Below are 10210 nucleotides of genomic sequence, written 5' to 3' on the forward strand. Positions count from 1 at the left end.
AGGGACAAAAATGTGGTGCAATTTACAGTATATGTAGTGTGAGACTATTTATAGTATACACTTTGCAGAGTTTGCAGATCTTGTACCTGCCAAATACCCCTTATTTACAGTGCCAATTACAGCCGCACAAATAAACCTTCATTTTAAATAATAAGAATATTAATAAATATATATATATATATATATGACAGCTAAGGCTACCAACACACGTTGGATAATTCTCGTCTGATTATCACCTCAGGGCTGATATCGGACAGGAATCTGGCGTGTGTACAGTGCTTGTCATCCGTGATTCATGGATTCGTCCTGGCGGATCCACGAACATTGAATGAGGAATGATCGTAATGAAAGTGAAGGGGACAGAGCTTAGCGGGGAGCTGCTCCATTGTATGACCTAAAAACTAACATGATTTTTTTTTTTATCATTGTTTTGTTTTTTTTTAATGGTTTCACTGTACCGTATAACTTTATTTTAAAACTAAGATTCTGGTATAATACATTATAAAATGTTATTCATTGTTTACATTATTATGAGTTTTGTGCTTTTTTATTATGGCATTATTAGCAACAAAACAAAAAAACAAGCTGCATTCAGAATTAAAATAATGGAAGTGTAGGTTTTTTAAAATGTAAAAGATGTTCATTTCATTTAGGGTACAAACAATAATAACACACAACAAACACAATTGTAACACAAAATATGTGCTAACCTAAAAAGTGCTACACTTTACCTTTTCACTTGTGAAAAGTGCAAAGCAATCTATGTGTTGTTAAATATTATAGACGTCCTGTTCAGTGTTATCTTGAAATATTGGTAATGGGAATTACATTACGAGAAAACCGTGTTTATTTGGAGCCTTGAAAGCTTTTTTACCATAGTATGATAAGTATACACAGCATATCTGCACATTATGGCAGACTTACTAAAATTATACGCTAAATGTCCATGCTCCTCTTCAACGCTGGTGCTTCCAGCTTTTTCTGCTCTTCTTCTAGATTTATAGTCCTTAATTACCTTGGTCAGGTCAGGATCAGGGCCTTTATCTACTTTTAGCACTAGGGAACCAGCACCATGGACAGTAGGTATGGGGGGTGTGTTGGGTTGGGCCAGTTTGCCCACTCCAAGTGCCGTGCCTGGTAATACCATATGCTAAGGATGTGTTATGCCTTGAACTAATCTTCCCATCCTGACTGAATCCCCCCCAACTTGGCTGATCTCTTCATTCTGGCTGCAACCCTTAATCCTGGCTGTTGCCTCTCAGTGTTGGCTGTGATCTCTCTATCTTGGCTGTGACCAGTCAATTCTGACTGTGACCCCTCCATCTTGGTTGTCTTGCTCTATTCTGTTTGTGACACCTTCATCCATCCGGCCTGTCCCCTCCATCCAGTATAGTGGATCCATTCTTAATAACCTTCCTTGAACAACCAATTTGTGACTCTCGGGTCAGTTTAAGTGACACCAATTATATTTTTAGCTATCTGTAAGGGTGACAGCCTTTCCAATGGTGAGCATTCTTCCTACTAACCCCTAATGTACTGTGAGCTGTAAATATATAGTAACTATAGCAGGGGTTCCATGAAGACCCAAAAGGTTTTTCAAGGGGGTCTCCCCATGTTAAAAAGGTTGAGAAATCCTGTTCTAAAGAATATGATATCAAATATACCTGCAAATGTAAAATCAATCAAGAGACGCCATGAGCACAAAAACGTATCATACCTGTCCAATAGCAGCGCAGTAAGCTTTGTATTTAGGTGTTTCCTCGTTGAAATGGAATTAATGGGACTTTAATGCTCTTGCAATGGTGAGTTTGGACTCTCGTCAAGTAGGGGCATTATCATGGGCAGCACAACCAATAATTCTGACGCTGGCTGGAATGAGGCATGCACAACTGAAGTTTTCATTTAAATCACCTAAAAACATTCTAGATACCTAAAAAAAGTTGTTCAGAGTCTTGCAACTTGTTTTCTATAGAAAGTAGTCAAGATAAGAAGGTATGGCTTTGAAATTAGAATATTTATATGGGTATTTTTATAAAAATAAATTATATAGTGAATTATTTTACCTAGTTTAACAGGTATTCTACAGGTAACTAGACATATGTGCATATACTGTATTGTCCTTAGGTGATATTAGGAAGTAATAGATGAGTGTGCTTTGCATGTAGTGTTAATTCTGTGTACTTTACTATACAGACCAGTTAGAAGTGAGTAATATAAATGTACACATTGCATTTAAAGTGTACCTAAACTCACAATTTTCACTTTACATTAAAGGGTAGACAACCCTTTTCTGTAAAGTAAAAATTTTGTGTGTTTGTTTTCCTTTTCAGTGCAACATCCTTTTTTTTGCAGCACCGCCCCCTAATTCTATAAATGGGCACGCAAAGCCACCCAGCAAACTTACGTCACACATCCCGGGAGGCTCTTGGGTGCTCCTTCTACGCATACCTGCAATTTTTTTCCAACCTACGTTACGCGATCTCACCCCTGGGTCGGGTGACGTAGGTAGAAAAAAGAGAAAGAAGAGGCAAAGATGGCGGCGCCGATGGAAGAGACCTCTGGACCAATGCGGGATTAAAGATAAGTGAATTTCTTTTGTTTTGGGAGACTTTTGAGTTTAGTTTCTCATTAAGCCTGGTATAAGCCTGTTACTAAGGAACAATCCGAGTGTACTTCTTTGAGTTACCAATATAGCATATCATCATTAACAATACAGAAGTATAGTATGTACTTGTACATGTACTGTCAACAAATGTCTACCTAAAACTATTGAAGTGTAATACCTTTATTCTCCTATCTCTAATTATCTTTTAAGTACAATTGCCCATTTTAATTGACACAAAAAAAGCACTTTATTTTAACAAAAACTATGTAAATTGTTAATAAATAACCTCCATATTTGAACTATATTTTAGAAAATGTCACACAGGGCCTGTATATTAAATACAATTGATCAGATCACACAACATTGTACAATGTTATTGATGGATACATACAATGCCTGTCAAGGCAATCCCGTCTCTGTTTACCATATAGGTAATAGCTCAGGGAGCTCATAACATTAGCAATGTATATGACAATTGTCTACGTGCATGTAAGCAGGGAGTCTTCGCTGTGCTATGCATTAAGGAAACCACAGAGAACTGGAACTTGTCTGTTCACAACTTACTTGTAGTGTTTCTAAAAGGCATTTCATACCTACAGCTGCTGCAAGCAGGGAGTTCCCAACCCTTGATCAGCAATAATAGTAATAGGAGCCATAAATATAATTACAATGTATTATACAATATTACAAATGTGCTGGAGATAACTCTTTAAGTAACAAAAAGTGAAAGATTTTTTGTTCAGTAAAGGCAGATAAACCAGCAAAGTGCATAATGGAAACTTATGCAATATGTAAGACTAAAAGGATACCAAAACACAGTAAAAAACAAGTATTACAGACATTAAAGTATATATTTATAAATAATTTGCATAGTGATTCAATTAACACACGTGCTTGTTTATTCCTTTAGTGCAAATTTGTCAGTATTCTTGAATTAGGATAAGGGAAATTTATAAATCCTTGGAAGTTGTGCAAAAGGCATTGATTGAAGTTCCCAAGTTGAATGTGAAGATTGCTGTTAGGTGGATGCAGAACTGATTGTAATTGGTGTTATTGGTGCCTTGTGTGCAAAAATGGCAACATTTGCACAGAATCCTCCAATATTATGCTAAACTCTTCACCTGTAGTGAAGCCAGTCAACCTCAGGAGCCTTTGGCACCATCCCAGCACACAGTTGCCCTACAGGATTTTCATGCAGAGGTATGGGAAACAGGGATTGGTGGGGTACCAGGAGCCAACAGATTCAGACAAGGCCAGGAGATAATTGTTGGCAGCCACTACATGTTATGAAGTAAGGTCAGAGGTCATACACTGGTGGAAGCTAAGTGAGGTATGCAAATAAGTCAGACAGAAACACAGTCAAAATTATGCAAGATCAGGGCAGGTAGAGAGCAGAGATGTAGTATCCAGGTAGAGGTAAAGGCAGGCAGCAGACAAAGTGATAGTCCAGGTAGAGGTTGGTGACAAAGAAGCAATAGACAGATAGAGCCTTAGCAGAAACAAGCTAATGCAATCATAGGCAAGGTGGAATAGACAGGTGTTACTTTTTTAGTCACTGTCCAATCACGAACAGAGGGCAGAACCAGGGGCAGCTACTTGCAGAAACTCTGCTACCACAATGCATTATAACCAAAGTCTATGAGACCTTTAGGTTTATGGCCACTAGATGATATGTTACTATTTTAATATTATTGTGTTTTCTTATATGTGTTTTCTTGTCTGACGAATAGTACAATGTCAAAGTAGATTGACGCATATGTCTATTGAGAAAATGTATTTAAAAAATGTCAGAAGGGGTTACATTTTGGTACCAGTGCAATGTTAAGGGGCTTTGCAAACTACCCAAAAAGTTGCTGGTGGTTTCAAAAAAAGCACCTGATTATACTTTTATTTATGGAAAACCAACTTTTTTTATTATTTCTGACCTCCAGGGATATGATGCCACAAATCTCTGTGACATAAATCTTTCACTTGTCAATGACAGGCTGTCACTTTTACCACCTGTAACACAGCCCTTGTCACTGTCATCTGTCACTCCACCACTCATTACTGTCACTCCAGCCCTTGACATGTCACTTTAATTCATAATAAATTTATTCATTCAGAAACAACTTTATTTATAACATTTTATTGGAATTTTTTTTGTTGCAAAACTACATTTTTAAGTTTCATCCATACTTTGGATAGAGGTTCTACTGAAATAGATTTCTCTGCTTTGGGGAAAGAAGGGCAACTGTGCTGCTGCCACAAAACTTGACAGAAATGCATCACGTCAGCTCTCTGCATCACTGAGGATCACCTTTTGACTGTGAAAAGGGAAAGGATTCTGCGTGTAGCAAGCTGAAGACATCTGAAAAAAGGTAAGCATAAGAAAATAGGTATGGCAGATGAGTGTGAGGGGGGCCTCCGGGAAGGAGGGGTGGTGATTGGGGGGAAGCCTGGAGTTAGGTTTTAAAAGTGCCATGATGATCATCAATCCCATAATGCATCAAAAATGGCAGCTGCCTAAAGCGTAAAAAAACTCAGAAATTTCACTTTACATAAAAGGGTAGACAACCCTTTTATGTAAGGGTTAGGGGGCAGCACCGCCCCCTAATTCTCGATCGCCTAGGCAGAATAGGAGCGCAAAGCCTAAGCATATTGGACATGCGCAAAAGGAGCCTTTTTGTGCAAAAAAAAAAAACTAAATTTGTTGATCACACTCTTTGAGAACTGCAAGTTTTTTTTTCATCCTATGTCACCCGATCTCCTGCCTGGGTCGGGTGATGTAGGAAGAAGAACCTGGAAGAAGAGACAAAGATGGCGGCTCCCAGACAATATTTAGGGTCATTTGTCCGGACCTATTTAATGTACAGCGCTGCGTAATATGTTGGCGCTATATAAATCCTGTTTAATAATATTAATAACTAGAATGCAGATCAGTAGTACCGATTTCCTTCTTGTTCCTATGTTACTTGCTGCTTACTCAATCAGATACCAGCATTTTAGGAAGTGTGAAACTGCGGACCTTTTTGTTTCTTTCTGCACTGTTTTCCTTGACCTTTTTCATTAGCAATCTTCTAGAAGTCAGAGAGCACAGGGCCAAGGAAAATATTGTGGGTAAGGCAAGAATGGAAATCTGTTCTTTTCTGCAATAAATCATCCTGGAAGTTTATCCGTCTTAGCTCTGACAATTTCTTGGTTTATTATTAATAATAATAATATTATTAATAATATAATTATATTATTAATAATAAGGACAATATTCATGGTTAGCTATAAAGTGATATACTGCAAATGTTTTTGAAGAACCACCCGGAATTATACTGTGTTTGTGAGCAGGAATTAACAGATATGTTTTGCATTTGCATCAAATCATTTCAGTGTTAAAGCATTTTAAGCACTTTGAAGTGGAACTAAATCTAAATGTAAAAAAATGTGAGCAGGAATGACAGAGCTCCTTTCTGCAATAAAAGAAACTTGTCTGCCTGTTTACAGCTATTTAAGTAGCTCACCTATCCTTGTTCTGGCATCAGCATCTTTACCAGGTCCCTTCCAGATTTGAGATCTCAGGGAATCTTAAAGCGGAAAAAACACACTTAGTTTTAATCCTGCAGATCCCTCGATGGCGCTCGTCCTTATTGCGCTCTGGTCCTGCGTCGTCCTTGGATTCCTCTTCGTCCTTGCACAGAGGAAGCACCGGACGCCGCCACCTTCTGCCTTCTGTTTCGGTCGTCTTGCTCCATCACCTGATCGAGGTGTGAGATCGCTAAACGTAGCCGATGTGGAGGAGAAAAAAAAAGAGAGTTGATCTCACTGCGCAAGCGTGAGATTGCATCACTTTCCCCTTGGATGCAGCAGCTAGAGCCTCCAGGGATGCATACCATAAGTATCCCGGGAGGATCTGGGCTTCCATTAAGTCTTAATTGCCACGAGTGTTGCCTCTAAAAAAAAAAATTACTTTTTTTGGGTTGTCTACCAGTCTATGTAAAGTAAAAATGTTGAGTTTAGGTACGCTTTAAGTTTGAGCTGCGCAATTGCAGCTTAGTGTACATTAAAAAAGGGATTGCAAACAGGCAGGTAAGTTTTTATTCATTAGGACATAACATGTAATTCTGGAAAAAGAAACCTGCCTGTTAGCAATTAGGAAAAAAGAAAACTTAATTTTACATTCTACTTTATCTGCCCACTAGGTGGGGCTTACATACCAGATAACAAGTTGTTCTATTCTATTTTACATATCATATTCAACAAATCATCTTGTCATTAGCAAGTTTTAAGATTATTTAAATCTAACCTGTAAAACAACACACCACAGATTATAGTGCATCATTCTTTATTTAACAAAAATGAATCCAAAATGGAGAAGCCATGTATAAAAGTGCACCAAATTTTTCAGTAACTTGTAGAACCACCTTCAGTATCGATAACTGGAAGTAATCATTTTCCGTATGACTTTATCAATCTTTTACATTCCTATAGAGGAATTTTGGCCCACTTTTTACAAAATTGCTTAATTTATGTGAGGTTTGCATGATTTTAATTGGGTTAAGGTGTGGATTCTGCCTGGGCCACTGAAACTCCTTGATTCTTTTTCTCCAGCCATTATGTTTTTGATTTGCTGGTGTGTTTGGGATCGTTGTCCTGTTGCATGACTCAGTTTTGGCCAAGCTTTAGCACAGACGGCACACATTTGACCCCAGAATACGTTGATATACATTGGAGCTTCTGGCTGACTCAATACCTACAAGGTGCCCAAGTCTTGTGGCTGCAAAACAAACCCAAATCTTCCCCCCTCCCCACCACTACTGTACTTGACAATATGTAGAAGACATTTGTGCTGCCATGTTATGTTATGTTTTCCACAAATGTGGTGCTGTGTATTTAACCTCTCAAACCTGTCCAAAAAACATTTTTCCAGAAAGTTGATGTGAAATAGACATGCAACTTCGGCAACCTAAGCCATGCTACCATGTTCTTTTAGCAAAACAAAAAAGGCTTTCTCTTGGCAAACCTTCCATACAAGCCATACATGTTTAATTTTTCTCTAATTGCAGTTATAAACTTTCATATTTAATAAGCTAACCAAGGCTTATAACGTCTGAGATGTAGCTCCTGCGTTTTCTAAAACTTCTCTGAGAATTGCAGTCTGATATTGGGGTGAATTTACACCTCTCATGAAGGTTTTCCACTTGTAAATCAGTCTTACAGTAAAATGATGATCTTCAAATTGTTTGGAAATGTAGGGGCAAGTGGGGGACATATGTAGCTAACACCCCCTAAAATGTCATCACTATGACATCATTACAAGAAAAAATGCACTGTCCCATCATACATAACAGTGTGCTTCCCTTCCTTGAACCCCAATCTGGAACAGGGAATTGTAGCTGAAAACATAAATGTACAAATCAAATCAAAGCACATTGTTCTTTCATACATAATTGTCTGTTCCCCTTCCTTGAACCTCACGTTCTCTGGAATGTAGGTAAGCCAAAATGTAGGTTCAGGTGAAGGACACTAGTGGCTAACAGCCCTAAAATTTCTTCACTATGGCATCAGTAAGACATAAAAGCTATACCTGTCACATTGCACTCAACTGTCATGAATAACTATCCACTTTCTTTATGTGAACTACGATTTCTCTTTAACAAGCAGGTGTAGGTAATAAAAATGTAGTGTTGGTGGGGGACACCGGTGACTAAACCCCCTAACATTTCATCACTATGGGATCAATACAAGATAAAAAAATATGCTGCCCTTGAACACATTCAATTGACCTTGATGTTTTACAAAGATTGTCATCCATACTGCTAAACCATAGATTGTAAGATCTTCTGGGCAGAGTGTGTTTATCTGTCTGTCTTTGCAACCCCTATTTAATGGACAGCGCTGCATAATATGTTGGTGCTTCATAAATCCTGTTTAATAATAGTCAATTCTGTACACTTCTTTACTGTAAAGAAAAACTCCACCTGTAGGATTTTGGTGGGCCACAAATTGAAATAGTTAAGAACTTAGGAAAATGGGAATATGCATTAGGGAAGGGGATGGTGGAGGGGGATTGGCACCAAAAATGAATGCTTATTATTCTGGTTATCAAGCCATAAATGGGCGAAACATTAGTGGCCCTGTGAGTGGATACCAGGTTTATTGAGGGAAACGTTGAAGAGTAGTCTGACTAGAAGTTAGTAAGGCAATAGAATGGGGAGAAAATTTGACCGACAGATGGACTGAATTTGGGCATATAAAACACAGCGCCTACACATGAAGATAAATCCATTACCACTTATTAGGATGTTTTACCAAGAATGTTCATTTATAGCTTTGCATAACATTGCAGCATTTTCAAGGATCTCGCTTCAGATTTATATTTAGATAACTTTATTAGTTGTGATGCAAACAGGTACATGCTGGTGTGGCAAGAATAATGAGATTTCCCTTTGTAGGATCTGTCACTAGTGTACAAAATGCTGTGTTCTGAGTCTGTACAATCTTCTCAATAACATAATTCCCAACATGTGCTGGTTTGACAGGTTGGTTGAACTAAAATAAAAAAAATAATATACATCAAATTTAGGAAAGTTTTAACTGAAAAAGTCAGTTTGTGAAAACACTGATTTTCAGAACCAGTTTTATTATTTTACATTATTTTTAGAGCATTAGAATAAAATGTTGTATACAATTTTTGTTTGATTTTTTGGGTGATGATCAGCAAAACACATTTGAATTACAGTGAGTCAGGGAAGAAATGACTTGTGTTACGTAACATAGAAGAATAAGTATGCAAAATCTAAATACCATATACAAACAGCCTTTTTTAGGGTATGCTTTTCAAGTAAATTGTGATTCTATAGCATCATGCTCACATTTGTACTACTTTGGTAAGTTACACCAGTATGTTTAAAGCATTGGAGTACACCTGTCAAAAAATTAATTTTATCATTACACAGTATTTATATAGCGCCAACATATTACACAGCGCTGTACATAGTCATGTCAATAGGTGTCCCTCAAAGGGGCTCACAATCTAATGTCTCTACCATAGTCATATGTCATTAATACAGTATAAGGTCAGTTTAGGGAGAAGCCAATTAACCTAACTGCTTGTTTTTAGGATGTGGGATGAAACCAGAGTACCTGGAGAAAACCCACACAAACACGGAGAGAACCTGCAAACTCCATGCAGAGAGTGTTCTGGCTGAGATTTGAACCTAGGACCTAGAGCTGCAAAGGCCAGAGTGCTAACCACTGAGACACTGTGCTGCCCATAAAAATAATACTTGTCTGGCTTATTGCAGAGCTTCCACCCTTTAAGTGAAATATTGTCTATTTTTTCTCACTTAAATATATTTACCTGCATTGTTGGTGTGTAATAAAGACCATATGAAATGAATGTCCTTGGCTATTTTTGAATGCAGTCATTAAAAAAACAAATGTCAAAGCACATGGTATGAATCTTGCCTTGGTAAATCAGACCTAAAACATGCCATATTCATGTGTAATTCAGGTAAGGTATCAAAATTAAAATGAATAACTCAGTATCATAAGATTGAGATTAAAAAAATCTGAAACTAGGATATAATTTCAAATTTCAATAATATCTCCTGAACCCTACACAATTTATTA

This window comes from Pyxicephalus adspersus, chromosome 5 (genome assembly GCF_032062135.1).
Source record: "Pyxicephalus adspersus chromosome 5, UCB_Pads_2.0, whole genome shotgun sequence".
NCBI lineage: Eukaryota > Metazoa > Chordata > Amphibia > Anura > Pyxicephalidae > Pyxicephalus > Pyxicephalus adspersus.